Below are 17,873 nucleotides of genomic sequence, written 5' to 3'. Positions count from 1 at the left end.
GCACTTTGGGAGGCCAAGGCGGGTGGATTACCTAAGGTCAAGAGTTCAAGACCAGCCTGGCCAATGTGGCAAAACCCTGTCTCTACTAAAAATACAAAAAATTAGCTGGGTGTGGTGGCGGACACCCGTAATCCCAGCTATTTGGGAGGCTGAGACAAAAGAATTGCTTGAATCCAGGAGGCGGAGGTTGCAGTGAGCCAAGATCGTGCCATTGCACTCCAGCCTGAGCGACAGAGTGAGACTCTGTCTCAAAAAAAAAAAAAAAAAAATCAACATTCATATACCTTATGACTCAGCAATTATACTCCTACACAAATACCCAGAAAAACTTAAACCTGTACTAGGGGACATGCATAGAAATGTTCCCAACAGCATGATTCATCATAGTAATACCTAAGAACAACTGAAATGTGACAGGAGAATGAACATATAAACTATAGTATAGAAGTTAAGTGGATGGGCCGGGTGTGGTGGCTCACACCTGTAATCCCAGCACTTTGGGAGGCTGAGGCGGGCGGATCACGAGGTCAGGAGATCAAGACCATCCTGGCTAACACGGTGAAACCCTGTCTCTACTAAAAATACAAAAAATTAACCAGGCATGGTAGCGGGTGCCTATAGTCCCAGCTACTGGGGAGGCTGAGGCAGGAGAATGGTGTGAACCCGGGAGGCGGAGCTTGCAGTGAGCTGAGATCACGCCACTGCACTCCAGCCTGGGTGACAAAGCAAGACTCGTCTCAAAACAAACAAACAAACAAAAATAAAAAACAAAAACAAACAAACAACAAAAGAAATGGATGACCTACAGCTACACAAAATAAATCTTAGCAATATAAAGTGAAAAAAAAAAATCAGTCCCAAAATGATTTAAACGTATCCCAAACACACCCACACTTCCTCCCACATTAACAAAGTTAACTTTAATATCACAGATATGTGCAAATATCACCACAATTTTAGAACATTTTCATCTCCTCAAAAAGAAACCCTGTCCCCGACCCTCCCTCCTGTGGCAAACACTAGCCTACTTTCTGTCTCTATAGATTTCCTTGTTCTGGATACTTTTGATAAAGTATGTGGTCTTTTTGACTGTCTTCTTTCACTTAGCATAGTATTTTCAAGGTTCATCTATGTTGTAGCATGCATCAGCATTTCATTCCTTTTTATGTACCCATATCTCTTAAGAATATTTATCAAGGATATAAAACTATACACAATGTTCCAAAGAAGACATACAAATGGCCAACAGGTATATGAAAAAGTGCTCAACATCACTAATCATCAGAGAAATGCAAATCAAAACCATGATGAGGTATTACTTCATAGTTGCTAGGATGGGTATTATAAAAAAGACAAGAGATAACAAGTGCTGGTGAGGGTGTGTACACTGTTGGTGGGATTATAAATTGGTACAGCTAATATGGAAAACAGCATGGAGGTTCCTCAAAAACTTAAAAACAGAACTACCGTAAGATCCAGCAATCCCACTTCTGGGTGTATATCCAAAGGAAATGAAATCAGTATCTTGAAGAGACATCTGAACCCCTATGTTCATTGCAGCATTATTCACAATAACCAAGATAGGGAAACAATCTAAATGTCCATCAACAGATGAATTAATAAATAGTGGTAAATATACACAACGGAATATTATTCAGCTACAAAAAAGAAAATCCTGCCATTTGTGACAACACAGATGATCCTAGAGAACATATTATGTTCGGTGAAGCCAGACACAGAAAGATAAATACCTAGTAGAGTTCATGTGGAATCTAAAAAAGTCAAACTCAGAAGCAGAGAGTAAAACAGTGGTTGCCAAGGGCTTGCTTGAGGGTGGGGAAAATGGGGAGATGTTGGTCAAAAAATAGGAATGTTCAGTTACAAGATGAATAAGTTCTGGGATCTAGTGTACAGAATGGGTGGTGATGGATGTGTTAATATCACGTAGTAATCATTACACAATGTATATGTATATTAAATCACACTGTATAGCTTAAATATATTCAATCTTTGTCAGTTAAATATTTTTAAAAACCTATATACAATGGAAAGTAAATGAATAAATACTGAAATCTGGATAATGGTTTCCTCAAGTATAGAGTGGCAGGAGAGGATCAAACAGGTAAATATAAGTTATTGCAAGGTTCTAGCTTTCGTAGTGGGTGGTGGGTTCACTTATTCATTATAACAAACAAACAAACCAATCAATAAAAAGAGGCCCATGCTGGACTATTGATGAGAGACTATCTTAATCTATAGATTATGATTACTCCAATTATGTACACCAGAGATACTTAAAGAGGTTAAGTTTAATGAATTTGACCATACCACACTTCCGTTCTTCAAAAGACACTATAAAGTAAAATCACAAACCAGGAAGAGACATCTGCAAAACACATTACTGATAAAAGACCAGCCCAGAATATATGAAGAACTCCTAGGAATCAGAATCAATAAAGAATATATGAATAGACATTTCACATATGAGGAAAAACAATTAGTAACCAGGTAAATGCCTAAGTATTACTTTAAAAACTGAAGTCAGGTTACATCATCTCCATTTCCCGTCTCACACAGGGTGAAAGCTAAAGTCCATCCAGGGGTGTAGAAAACCCTTTGTGATTTGGCTGCCTCTCTGACCTCATCTTCTGCTTTCCATACCCTGGCTAACTGTGTTCCAGTCACACTGGCTGCCTCATTCCTGGATACATCAGTCATGTTCCCCCTCAGGGCGTTTGCATTTGTTGCTTCCTCTCCCTGAAATGCTCTTTCCTAGGATAACACATGGTGACTACTGTCATTTCTATTAGGTCTTTGTTAAAGTGTCACTGTCTCGGTGAAGCCTTCCCTGACTGTCCAATTTAAATTGCTACTCATTCCCAACCATAAACTTCTTATTCCCCATGTAGGCTTTAGGCTTTTGTTTCCACCAGCTTTAATCACCACCTGAGATAGCATATATTTTGCTTATTTTCTTACTAACTTCTCTTCCTCCCCAGGCCACACACAATAGAATGCAGAGCCCATTGAAGGCCTGGACCTTTGTCTATTCTGTTCAATACTCCATGACAAGAACAGAGTCTGGTACATAGTAGGAACTCTCAATATCTGGGAATACACATACTAAAACCATGAGACATCATTACTTACGTACTCAAACAGCAAAAAAGAAAAAGCCTGATAGTATCAGTTAAAGGTAAGGATAAAGAACTATGGGAACTCATGCTACTGGTGAGAGTATAAGATGGCACAAGCATTTGGGAAAACACTTTGGCATGACCTAGTGGAGGTAATTATGAGCATGTACAACCAAGAAATTCTACATATATCCAAGAAATTCCATGCATATCTTCGTGATAAGTCCAAGAATATTCACAAAGGCACGGTTTCATAACCAAAATAAAGTATCATAACTAGCAATAGAACAGATACATTGTGATATAGTTATACAATGGAATTCTCTGTAGCCATGAAAATGAATGAACCATATACACATATATGGATATGGCTAACTCTCAAAAACAGAATGTTTAATTTTATTTTTTATTTTTTAGAGATGGAGTCTTGCTCTGTGGCCCAGGCTGGAGTGTAATGGTGCGATTTTGGCTCACTGCAACCTCCCCTTCCCAGTTTCAAGTGGGTCTCCTGCCTCAGCCTCCCAAGTGGCTGGAATTACTGGCGTCTGCCACCAAACCCAGCTAACTTTTGTATTTTTTTAGTAAAGACGGAGTTTCACCATGCTGGCCAGGATGGTCTCGAACTCCTGACCTCAGGTGATCTGCCCACCTCAGCCTCCCAAAGTGCTCGGATTATAAGCATGAGCCACGACACCTGGCCCAGAATGTTTACATTTTAAAAAGGCAAATGACAAGAATACACAGACGATGCTTTTATAAAGTTCAAAATTAACAAAACTACATATAGACTATTTAAGGATAGATGTATCTGTGGTAAAACTACATAGAAAAGAAAAAGAATGATTAACACATAACTGAGAAGTCACACAGAGGACTGCAGACACTGGTAATGTCTGTGGCTATATGTGCTCATTTTATTTTTATTACTATTATTTGAGACAGAGTCTTGCTCTGTCACCCAGCCTGGAATGTAGTAGCATGATCTCAGATTACTGCAACCTCCGCCTCCCAGGCTCAAGAGATTCTTGTGCCTCAGCCACCTGAGTAGCTGGGATTATAGGTGTACACCACCATGCCTGGCTAACTTCTGCATTTTTATTAGAGATGAGGGTTTCATCATGTTGGCCAGGCTGGTCTTGAACTCTTGGCCTCAAGTGATCTACCTGCCTTGGCCTCTCAAAGTGTTGGGATTACAGATGTGAGACACCACGCCCAGTCCATTTTATTTTTCTTTAAACTGTAAATACACATTTTAATATATAAATATATACATATATATTGCATTTCTTTATGACTTTTTCCTCACAATGAAGTATAAACATTTTTAAAAAGACAGTAAAAGAATGTTTACCCTTTGACAACTGTGTGCTAAACAGCTTTCACCTGCCTCTTTGTCAGTTAATCCCCATCAAAAATGATAACTTAAACCTAAATTTTCTGACTTCGAGGCCTCTATGCTCTCCGTAATCACAATAAACTGTTAATGCTATCCCAAATTTCATTATAAGCAGGCCCTACAGATTGCATTTGAAAAATCCACCTGTAAACTCGGGTGCCTAATCATTTTCCTCCTTGGAAGTTTCCTGTCCACAGAAGCTATGAATATAGAAGGATATACTGAGGCTGGGGTACAACCAAAACAGCATTTCTAAGTCAATTTCAAAAACTTCTTTGTTATAAAAAACAAAGGGAAATGATAAACACTTCAATTTCCCTAGCATTCAAATATTTAAGAACAATTATAACAGTCACAACTAAATTCAAACTTGATTTTTCTTGTTGCAATCTAAATATTTTCTTCCATATTTGAGTGAGTTTATGTAAGTTAACCATAATTCCTCTACTTTTAAAAAAAGACTTTCCAAATAACTACTAAGAAAGCAGTACCTTCCCAAACATTTTCCTACATGGTAGACACAATGACAATGTCTGTACACCATGACAGAGAAAACGGAGGAAACAACCAGAGAAGAAAACAGCCTAGGGGCTCTGGTGGGCCTAAGGATGAAAGGGATCAAGATTGTGGCTAATTTGTCATCCACTGGTGGTAGGCTGGTTGGGAATCCTTGAAATAGAGTAATCCTTTAAGGTTTACTCTTTCAACTTTTTTTTTTTTTGAGACGGAGTCTCACTCTGTCACCAGGCTGGAGTGCAGTGGCGCAATCTCGGCTCACTGCAAGCTCCACCTCCCGGGTTTACGTCATTCTCCTGCCTCAGCCTCCCGAGTAGCTGGGACTACAGGCGCCCGCCACCTCGCCCGGCTAGTTTTTTGTACTTTTTAGTAGAGACGGGGTTTCAGTGTTAGCCAGGATGGTCTCGATCACCTGACCTCGTGATCCGCCCGTCTCGGCCTCCCAAAGTGCTGGGATTACAGGCTTGAGCCACCGCGCCCGGCCTACACTTTCAACTTTTGTATTTGTAATTAACTGCCTACTTCACTGGCAGTGTCCTTTACACAGTATTTGAAAGAGTATACCGGAGAAAAATGAGTTGTATATTTAAAAAAAAAAAAAAAAAAAAAAGGGCAGGGCGCAGTGCCTCATGCCCGTAATCCCAGCATTTTGGGAGGCCGAGGCAGGCGGATCACAAGGTCAAGAGACAGAGACAGACCATCCTGGCCAACATGGTGAAACCTCGTCTCTACTAAAAGTACAAAAATTAGATGGGCGTGGCACCTGTAGTCCCAGCTACCCGTGAGGCTGAGGCAGAGGCAGGAGAATCGCTTGAACCTGGGAGGTGGAGGTTGTAGTGAACCGAGATGGTGCCACTGCACTGCAGCCTGACGACAGAGCGAGACTCTGTCTCAAAAAAAAAAAAAAAGAGAGAGAGAGAGAGAAAATATAGAATGAGGGTAATAGAGAATCAAAATAATATTAAAATTTAGAACTTCAATACAGTCACATGTCAGTTAATGATGGAACATTTTCTGAGAAATGTGTTAGGCATTTTTATTGTTGTGCAAACATTAAAACTGAGTATACTCACACAAACCTAGATGGTGTATAGCTTACTACACATCCAGGCTAATGTTAAGACCTTTCTATCATTGTGTGAACATCATAATAGAGTATACTTACACAAACCTAGATGTTATGGCTTATTACACATCTAGGTTATATGGTATGACCTATTGCTCCTAGGCTACAAACCTGTACAACATGTTACTGTACTGAATGCTGTAGGCAACTGGAACACAACAGTAGTATTTGTGTATCTAAACATAAAAAAGGCAATCTGCTGTGCAAAAATATTATGACAGCACTAGTTGATAGGAACTTTTCAGCTGCACTATAAGTCTTATGGGACCACTGTTGTATATGCAGTCCACCGTTGACTGAAATGTTGTTATACAGGGTATGACTGCATTTTCCACAGCTTGTCTTATAAAGCTCTATTTCTATTCTTATCAATTCTCTGATGACAGAATCTACTAAAAATCTGTGACAGTTCTTCTGTCTCCTAGTTTTATGATCTTAAGCAAGTCTATACCTCAGTTTTCTCTTCTGCAAATGGGGTACTAACCACCTTGAATAATTTAATGTAATATTGTGTATGAAGCATCCAGAATAGTTCCTGATGCAGCACAGGCAACCAATAAGTGCAAACTTCCCCTTCCTCCCTCAAAGGATCTTTTATTTTTTTTGAGACGGAGTCTTGCTATGTCCCCCAGGCTGGAGTGCAGTGGCGTGATCTCGGCTCACTGAAACCTCCACTCCCGGGTTCATGCCATTCTCCTGCCTCAGCCTCGCAAGTAGCTGGGACTACAGCACCCGCCACCACGCCCGGCTAATTTTTTTTGTATTTTTAGTAGAGACGGGGTTTCACCATGTTAGCCACAATGGTCTTGATCTCCTGACCTCATGATCCGCCCACCTCGGCCTCCCAAAGTGCTGGGATTACAGGCGTGAGCCACCGCGCCCGGCCCCTCAAAGGATATTTTAAAATGTAATGCTTCTGGATCAAAATTATGCATCTAAGAATTAAATTTTTAAAATTCCTCTGTTTACAGCAATGGGATCCTAAAATAAAACATGTTTTATGACGCTCTAAGCTGACAATGCTTAGGAAAAGTGTGGTTAAGTCCTACAGAGACAGACTTGCGATTATTATTTTTTTGAGATGGAGTCTTGCTCTGTTGCCCAGGTTGGAGTGCAACGGCATGATCTCGGCTCGCTGCAACCTACACCTCCTGGGTTCAACCGATTCTCCCGCCTCAGCCTCCCAAGTAGCTTAGATTACAGGCACCTGCCATCATGCCAGGTTAATTTTTTTTTTTTTTTTGTATTTCTGTAGCGGACAGGGTTTCACCATGTTGTGATCCACCCGCCTTGGCCTCCCAAAGTGCTGGGATTACAGGTGTGAGCCACCGCACCCAGCCCAGACTTCAAATTATTAGGAAAGCATATACCTCCAAAGTGTATGCTTCAATTTACTAAGAAAGCACATCATTCCAAACACCCATGGGAACTCAGTGGTTACTCATCTTTGGGCACACACAGGGTCAGGTTTTCAAGGTCATGCTAAAGAATTTTACAGATAAAAGTTTTCCACATCACTGAATGAGTAGACTGAGCTAAGGATATATCTTTTTTGTGTTTTTTATTTTTAAATTTTTTTTGAGATGGGTCTTGCTCTGTCACCCAGGCTGGAGTATAGTGGCATGATCTCGGCTCACTGCAACCTCCACTTGCCGGGGTTTAAGAGATTCTCCTGTCTCAGCCTCCCAAGTAGCTCGGACTATAGGCACGAGCCACCATGCCTGGCTAATTTTTGGTATTTTTAGTAGAGACGGGGTTTCATCATGTTGGCCAGTCTGGTCTCTAACTTCTGACCTCAGGTGATCTGCCCACCTTGTCCTCCCAAAGTGCTGGGATTACAGGCAGAGACACCATGCCCAGCCAGGTATATCTTTTGATAGCTATTTGATGACCGCTATCCCACCACCCACCCTCAGTGAAGATTAAATTGAAGAAGGAAAGTACCCTCTCACTCCCACATAAAACCAGCAGATTCAGTTTGCCCAGCCACCAGTTCAAGCCACAGGAGGTTTTACTGGCTTCACCACAGACCTCAATGCCAAAAATTACCATTGCATATTGAATACAGTGAGTAACTGTCTACAACAGTCTAACTGAAAAGACACTGAGAAAGGTTGCAAATCTTTCAGAGGACACAAAATGGCAATATGGCCCCAGAGTGAGATTAAATTTTGTATCAAACCAAATATCTACAGAAAAGTTACTTATGCCCTATCTAGGCTGGGCCCTGTGGCTCACGCCTGTAATCCCAGCACTTTGGAAGGCCAAGGTAGGTGGATCACCTGAGTTCAGGAGTTCAAGACCAGCCTGGCTAACTTGGTAAAATCCCATCTCTACAAAAAATATAAATAAATAAAAATTAGCTGGGTGTGGTGGCGTGTGCCTGTAGTACTGGCTACTCGGGAGGCTGAGGCAGGAGAATCGCTCGAATGCGGGAGGGAGAGGTTGCAGTGAGCCAAGACAGCCCCACTATACTCCAGCCTGGGCGACAGAGCAAGACTCCCTCTCGAAACAAACAAACAAACAAACAAGTAAAGTACTTACGCCCTATCCTTTTCTTGGCTCCAAAACCTGAAACTATGGTAGAAATTAGATTTTATTTTGTGTATAATTTTATCGGTATTTCTGAGCTTTCAAAAGCTAAATGACAGAAAGTTCTCCAGTTGGCACAACAAATTAATACAATACTTTCAAAAAGCAGGGCATGGTGGCTCATGCCTGTAATTCCAGCGCTTTGGGAGGCCAAGGAGGGAGAACAGCTTGAGGCCAGGATTTTGGGGCCAGCCTGAGCAACGTAGTAAGAGCCCAGCTCTACAAAAAATAAAAAATGAACTAGGTAGACATGGTGGCACACACTTGTGGCCCTAGATGCCTGGGAGGCTGAGGTAGGAGGATCGCTTGAGCCCATGTGTTCCGGGTAACAAGGAGTCATGACTGAACCACTGCATTTCAGCCTGGGCAACAGAACAAGACCTTGTCTCTTAAAAAAATAAATAAATAAATAACACTTGAGAAGAGATACGAAGATGCTATACTCAAAAACGTTATCTGTGAGAAAATGTAATAAAAGGTTACTATGTTATCCATCTAGCAAAACTTTATGAAGAACCTACAGCATAACATCAGGGCCCAACTTTTCAATTTTGCAATAATGAAACTGTTAAAGCAAGTAGTATGACTGAGTTCTGTCAAAATAACACACGGAACACGTGCAATGAAAAGTGACAGCTTACTAGCCAGGCAGTTAGAATACAGATAGAATGACGAAGGACCACCACAAATAGAATAGCAAAAGTTTTGCTTTCCAGACCAAAGAATTCACAACTTCAAACAAATCAGCATAGCTGTGGGCTATGGGAAAACAATACATGTGACAAGTTTTCTTTTCTTGAGCTCAATTGGGGCACACTGCAAGTTTAAGGCATAGTTATAAAAAAAAAAAGGTATTAACAGTATGGTCTAGAAACAGTGGCTACATATGCAAACAGCGGGAAGGACTATATTAACAGAATCATCCTAGATCTTTGCAACCAGAGGATCTTGCTGATTTACACATTTTAACTGGATTCCTGTGGGGGGATGTGGGAGGGAACCAGATCAATTAACCTGAAACTTCATAAGGCATTGCAATTATAGCACTTTCTGAAACTACTAGTATAAAAATATCCTTGCTTTTTGCATTAAATCTTTTTAAAAAGCTTCTTGGAAAGTCTCTTTTTAAAAATCAAATTGGCCGGGTGTGGTGGCTCATGCCTGTAATCCCAGCACTTTGGGAAGCCGAGGCGGGCAGATCACAAGGCCAAGAGATCAAGACCATCCTGGCCAACCAACATGGTGAAATCTCCTCTCTACAAAAAAATACAAAAATTAGCTGGGCGTAGTGGCGCACGCCTGTAGTCCCAGCTACTCGGGAGGCTGAGGCAGGAGAATGGCGTGCACCTGGGAGGCGGAGCTCGCACTGAGCCAAGATCGCACCACTGCACTCCAGCCTGGGCGACAGAGCAAGACTCTGTCTCAAAAAATAAAACAAAATAAAATAAGGCTGGGCGTGGTGGCCCACGCCTGTAATCCCAGCACTTTGGGAGGCCGAGGCGGGTGGATTACAAGGTCAAGAGATCGAGACCATCCCGACCAACAAACATGGTGAAACCCCATCTCTACAAAAAATACAGAAATTAGCTGGGCATAGTGGCCCACGCCTGTAGTCCCAACTACTCCAGAGGCTGAGGCAGGAGAACCACTTGAACCCGGAGGGCGGAGGTTGCAGTAAGCTGAGATAGCGCCACTGCACTCCTGCCCGGGCGACAGAGGAAGGTCTCGAAAAATAAATAAAAAAAATAAAAAATAATAATAAATCAATATTATTAAGAGACAAAACAGTCTACCAAATAATTCAAGAAGCACTGAGAAAATAAGCAGCAATCATATGTAGGAAATGTATTAGCATCATTTTTAGATAACTCTAACTGCTTCTCATTTTTATTACACATTTCAAACATGACTCCAATCTTTTTTGCACAGTATGAAGTTATAGCTTATTGCCTTACAAACTCTTCAGAGTCAATCTGTTAACTGGATGATTCAAGGAAGGAGCTCATGCTTAGGTTTTAAAATTCTAGCCACTTACTAGCTTTGTGACTTCTTACAAGTTACAAGAGTGCACTGTGACCTGGTTTCCTTCCCACCACCAAAATCTGAGGCAAACTACAAATTCTTTTAGCTTATTTATTTTAAGTTCAGGTTTTCCATTTAATGCCCTCTCCTATACTCAATTCAAAATTTTAAACATCTGGTTATTTTAAAAGTTCTGACCAAAAAAAAAATTGTGAATATATTTCAAATAATGAGTACATTGGCAATAAATGAAAAGGAGCCAAAACTAAACAGTGAACAGGTTTTGAGACGTCTAAAAATTAAAATGATTGAAACTGGGCTGCCTAACAAAATGAATGCCCAACTAATTCAAAAACATTTTTACTTCTAAATAAAAAGAATGAATAATACAATGGCCACATATGCATGTCATTGATGTCTCTGTTTAAGCTACTCAGTGGAACAACTGAACAGAGAAATGGAGATAAAATAAATGTGGCGGAGCAGGACAAACGATAAAAAGCAGATACCAGAATAAAAATGAAATTACAACTGTGAAGAGTGGAGGAGGAAAAAGCAGAACAAAGGAACAGCTACAGTCCTACTCCATGCCCAAGGAACAGGAGTCAAAAAGGGACTCCTCTTGCTGTGTGAGACAGTAAGAAAAGTCCTTGCCAGCGTGAGACAGTAAGGGGCACCTCTAGTTTTCTGGCTTCCATGCCTCCTTCCCAAGAGTAAGTATTCTAGAACTCTGTGTGCTCCTGACAAGATATCCCAATGACATTCACATCCCTACCACTATTAAAGCTTTAAGACCATCAAAACTAATCTCAAAATCCCTTTATTCATATTTAAATCTGCCACCACATGAAATTTACAATTTCCAAATCATTCCTTCTCCCAAAACAATGCTGAACATCCTCAATGACTAAAGCCATTCTACTTACTAATCAGTTAGTCAGTCAGTCATTAGTTATTAACAAAAGCCCCCTTACCCATTTATCTGCTCACTGGAGTTTCACTAAAACTTAGCTCTCTTCTGAGGACACTGCTTCCCCTCTCTCTTTTAGGAGATGAATTTTTCTTTCCCACTGTCCCTGCGACTCACTGCCAATTCCCATCCACTGACTGGCCCTCCTCCCCAATGCCTCCACTCTGAGTATCATGTTTTCAGGCTGTACTAGATAGACTACACTCTTCCTTATTGTAGATATCTTCTTTGTAAGCAAATTCTTCCAGAAGCTGATGTAGGTATCTAACGACCGCAGTTGCTCTCCTCATTTTAATTTTAGCTCACTGCCACTCTTTCCAATACTTCTGTCATAATTCTCGGTGACTTCAGTATCCACACGGATGATCCTTTGGCCTCACAGTTCACTGACCTCCTCTCCTATGGTTCTACACTCTACCCCATCTTAGAAATTCACTGCCAGGATTGTAAACAGACCATGTGATTGATTACCCAAAGTTGCAGTCCCACCACAACCTTACTTTCCAAGCATCTTACTCTTCTACCACTAGCTCCAATCTTTTCATTTTAACCCATTTATGCCTGAGGTTGCAATTTTTTGAATTTTTGCAATCAAACTTTGAGCAGTAGAATATAAGTAACTTCCACATGCTTAGCATTCCAATAATGGACCACTAGGCATAAGTTAATCTCTCTAGTAATCTGAGACTAACAATTCCCTTGGTGTGAAAGTGGCATCATGCTCATAATGGAAGCATGTCTTAGTTTTTGGAAGTTACACTTTGAAGTACTTTTTTTTAAAGTGTCATGGTGCCTGCAACTTTCTATCAAATATTTTAGTAAAAGAGTTGCCTGTACTTACTGTCTCCAATACCTCTCTTCCCATTCTTCCTTCAAACCACACTACTCACTTTCATCCCCCATCATCCCACAAAAACCATTCAATATCACCAGTGAGCTTCACACTGCTAAATCCAATGGTCATTCTCAGTCTGCATTTTATTGACCCATATTCTCACTGAAATGCCTACTTTATTGGCAGGCTGAATGCCCCACAATTCTGAATTTCCTCCTGCTTCTCTGATAGCCTCTCCAGCTGCTTGGAATGGTCCAGGCTCAAGTCCTCTACCTCTAGATGCCAGAGTGCTCCAAGGATCAGCTTTTGAACCTTCCCTTTTTTTTTTTTTTTTTTTTTTAACCTATACTCACTACCTGGTTGTTCTTATTCACTTTCAGAGATTTATACAATGAAGATTCTGTAATTTATATCTCCACTAGCCCTGTACTCTTAACTGTATACCCAACTGATTCCTTGACATGTCTGTTTAGGTATCAATGGGCATCTTGAGCTCAGTGTATGAAAAAAAAAAAAAGAATTCTTGATGCTCCCTTGCAAACATGTTCCATCCACAAGCTTCATTATCTGAAAATTACTCCAACAGCCATTTGATTGATCTCCCCAATTTGGTCCTTACCCCCCACTTTAATCTACTTATCTATAGCAGCAAGAGTGATCCTGTTAAACATAAAAGTCAGATTTGACTGATCCTGAGCTCAAAACTCTCCAGTGGTTTCTCATCTCAGTCACAGAAATTCATGTCTTTATAATGGCCTACAAGGTCTTCATGTCTGGCTCCAAACTACCTCTCTGATCTCAGTTACTTCTCTCCTCCACTCTAGTCACACTGTTCTCCTTGGATTCCTCAAACACAAGAGACAAAGTATAGCTTCAAGGATACTCCTTTGCTACTTCCTCTGCTCACACAGTCTTCCTGGGCCAGGATCACTCCCTGACCTCTAATTCCTTTAGATCCTGGTCAAATATGTTTCTTATGTATCTGTCACCTGTTTGGTCTCTCCTTCACCAGATTATAAGATCTGTGAGTACAGGGATTTTTATGTTTTGCTCACACAGTGTATAGAATAATTCCTGGCACAGAGTAGGTGTTCAGTAAGTATTTGATGGAATAACGAAGGGAAGTTGGGGTTCTGGAGAATGCTGAGTAGAAAAAAGACCAGCTATCCATTTCACTAGTATCTATGAAGCCAGAGACAGCTAAGAAAAACAGGACTTTCATCATATTTAATATTTTAAGATTATAAACAAAGAAACATGACATTATTTATTTCTGGATGGAATTTCATATATAGTTTATATTCAGCTTGCATTATCTACAAAAAATATTATGTAGATTAACTGGACTATTAATACAGGGGAAGTTATATAAAGAGAGAAAACTGATTACACTTCATTTATACATGTATTACAAATTCCCCAACAAGGTACATTTCTTGATGAAGGCCCAACTGGCTAATTATATGCATCACCTTATCTACCCATTAGTTAAGTTGGCAGGATACCTTTAGCAATGCATTGAGATAGGAAATATAGCTCCACATACATCAAAATAATTAAGAGTAACTTTCTTTAAAAATTTTATAATTCAACATTTTTACTTATTTATAATCCTAATTAATAAAATCGTATTATCACATTTCCATAGGAACTAAAATATTGATAGAAAGAGTAGCTCATTCCAGTTGTTATACCCACGAACCTGTTATCAGTTCCCTTAACACTTACCCTTAAAAGAAATTAAACTCCTCATGTACCATACTGTATAACCCAATGTAAAAAGGTAGAAAGTTTAAATAGTCTAAACTAGAATTTCTTTGGAAAAATCAAACAAAACCATAACAAATGTTAGTGATTAAGAGTACTTATTTTCCTGAAGAGATTAATATTTTGGAGATTCGAGCTACAGAATCAATGAATGATATGGTATAATCTCACACTGACCCTCTGTGGTTTACTGAAGTATAACATCAAAAAAGTCCTGAGGTTCAGGGTAACTGTTACCAAAAACACACATTTCTTAAGACATAAATTCACTGAAATACACACGTCATGAAAGTACTTTGTAGTTTATAACGTTTATAAGTATCTCTAAGCAAAAAAGGTATTATTAGTTCCAAATTCCATACGAATAAACTGAGGTACAGAAAGACTGTTCAATGATCGTGTGTGTGTGTGTGTGTGTATATATATGTGTGTGCGTGTGTGTGTGTGTGTGTGTGTATATATATATATCACACAGAAAAGCCCTTTACACTTGTATATGCATGCGTGCATGTACCAATACCCCATTAGGGGCCTTCAAAATATTACAGTTTAAGACTTTTGAAAACTCATCATACATTAAAATATCAATTTTCCCCTATTCAATTAAAAGTAAAAAATACATACCCAATGTTGACGATAATTCCGTGAAACTGACACTCTTACTGATTGTTGAAGGTATTATAAGCTGGTACAACACTTTCAGAAAGCAATTTGGCAATAACTTAAAGATACAAAAAGTATTCTGCCCTTTCTTAGTAATTCTATTTCTGGGAAACTATCCTAAGAAAATAATTCAAAATATGGAAAAAGTTATAGGTTATTTATAACATCCCAGATACTTGGCATCTGAGATTTAACATTTGAGGTTTTGACACTGGTAGTTTTAACAGCTTGTGAGAGAACCACAGGTTGATCTACAGCACATGTAAAGTTGCTGTGTGAGCAGGGAAGTCACGTAACTAACTGGTGAGTTAAGCCTGAATGCTAGTATCAGCTTCTCATTGTGGCCTGGTTGTTCTCTACTAGTCCTGGCATGCTTGGAAACATTTCTAGGCTGGAAGAGACGAACAACACACCTTTGTTTTAAAAGTTTTTAAAATTAAAAGGCCCTGAAAAAGCAAGCAGTTACTTGGCTGCTGATGAAAATGAAGAGATTTAAGAAAAGCTTGATATTTTAGGGTTTGAGATCTGTCCTGTTTTTTTTTTTTTCAATGTTGTAGGTCCACTGTAGTGAAAGATTAGAAACTTAATCAAATATTCAACAACAGAGAAATGGTAAATTAAACTGTAATCTTCTTAACCAGTGGTTGAATTAGGATAGTGGAATTACAGATGATACTCTTTCATTTTACATTTTCACTTCATAAGGTCAACATTACCCTAATACCAAAAACCAATACAAGAATGAAAAACTACAGATCATATTCCTCTTTGCCACAAGTACAAATATTTTAAATAAAATATTACTAAATTAAGCTAGGAATATACAAAAAGATAAGGTATCATAACCAAGTTGGGGTTTATCCCAGGAAACGTAAGAATTGCTTAAACTTTCCAGTTACAGATAACAGGTGTAAATACCACTTTTAGGTATTTGCCCTACATAACTATGTTTTGTTTGTTTGTTTGAGACAGGGTCTCATTCTGTTGCCTAGGCTGGAGTGCAGTAGCATGATCACAGCTAACTGCAGCCTCAACCTCCGTGAGCTCACGTGATCCTCCCACCTCAGCCTCCCCAGCAGCTGAGACTACAGGCGTGCGCCACCACACCTGGCTAATTTTTGTATTTTTTTGTAGAGATGGAATGGTTTTGCCATGCTACTCAGGCTGGTCTCGAACATGTGAGGCTCAAGTAATCCACTCAACCTTGGCCTCCAAAAGTGCTGGGATTACAGGCGTGAGCCACTGTGCCCAGTCTCATAATTATGTTAATAAAGATGCAATCTAGATGTGGTCCACTTAGTGTGGGAACCTATATCATATATCTGTACCTTATAACTGGCATTATATATTTCTGAAATATTTGCTATAGAACACCTCAATCCAGTTTATTTTAGATCTGCTTTCTCAGACAACTGAACACTTCAATTTTAAAATGTTCATATTAAAATATATTCAATAAGCTCATTCTAAGATTAGAATTAAACTACAATGTATTCAACTTAAAAGACAGAATTCAATATTTCTTGGAATCGTAAAGTCAAGGGACTCAAGTAAAATATTTATTCACAGACATCTCTGAGTGGCATGATTATGTAGCCTTATTGTGGAGATTTACTGACACAGAGAGCTCAACCCCTTAAAGCAGCCTTCAGTTCTTTTGTGAGATAATTCTAATAACATAGAGAATTCCTCTTTATATTATTACATTAAAATCTACCTTCCTTCAACTTTTATCCAGTGGCAGTAGTGCTAACCTGTGAGGTAATAAAAGAGATTAAGTCTCCATTTACATATTCTGCAAGTATTTAAAAATAGCTGTTAATATCACTTTTTAGACTTTTCCTCTCCAAGCCAAATCAATTGAGTTCTCCCAACCACTTGTCATATGATACAACAGTAAACTTCATTTGTTCTCACCACCACTTCCTGCAAAAGCCAAACATTTAAAACAAATGGGTTGCAACACAGTGCTTCATTCCTGTAGGAATATGCAGCAGATCATCCTAGCAAATTTACTACAATAGCCAGTATCCATCCTAGCAAATTTACTACAACAGCCAGTCAATCCTCAAATATCAAAATACACTAATTTTTTCCCAAATAAAAACCCATGTAAACAAATGTTTTATTCCCACTACAAAAGCATGCTACTTGTAAAAATGGAATTGATAACAGAACACTTTTAAGTTTTAAGCAATGGTATTCCTACAACTAGTTAGTACTCTTTCTCCTAGAGACTAATACAGGCTAAAGAACTGAATCCTCATCCAAAAATACATCTGGTTTTAAAAGTTATACATATATATAATATAAACAGCAGTAACCTACAAAAACAGTATTGGCTGCAAAAGTCCATGCTGATTTGCCCAGCACTGTTGAAAAAAATGTGTACAGTAGTCCCCAACTATCTGAGGAGGATACATTCCATGACCCATAGTGAATGTCTGAAACCGTGGATAGTACTGAACCCTATAGATAGTATGTTTTTTCCTGTACATCTATAGCTATGATAAAGTTTAACTTATAAATTAGGCACAGTAAGAGATAAACAACACCAACAATAAAATAGAACAATTACACTGTAATAAAAGTTATGTGAATATAATCTCTCTTCCTCTTTCTCTTTCAAAGTATCTTATTGCACTATACTGGGTAACAAACTGCAGAAAGTGAAACCATGAAAGAGGGGCAACTGCTGTTTACTAGAGAATGATCCCATTTATCCCAGCTTTTATCTTTGTTTAGCTTTGACATGGTTGTAATTAGTTTTGTATTAGTATTATTTTACTCTACTATGCTGTATTTCTTTGACTATTTGCAGCAAGACTGAAGATGGAAGACTATGTAAT

The 17,873-nt window shown here is 39.2% G+C and overlaps 1 protein-coding gene across 1 annotated transcript in view; it reads right to left on the bottom strand.

The window, feature by feature from the left end:
- Window positions 1-17,873, bottom strand: part of ESF1 (ESF1 nucleolar pre-rRNA processing protein homolog) — a 69,816-nt gene that overhangs the window by 27,644 nt on the left and 24,299 nt on the right. The window lies entirely within an intron of this gene.

This window comes from Papio anubis, chromosome 16 (genome assembly GCF_008728515.1).
Source record: "Papio anubis isolate 15944 chromosome 16, Panubis1.0, whole genome shotgun sequence".
NCBI lineage: Eukaryota > Metazoa > Chordata > Mammalia > Primates > Cercopithecidae > Papio > Papio anubis.
Note: the sequence above shows the minus strand (reverse complement) of the source record. Positions and strands in the feature narration are given on the sequence as shown.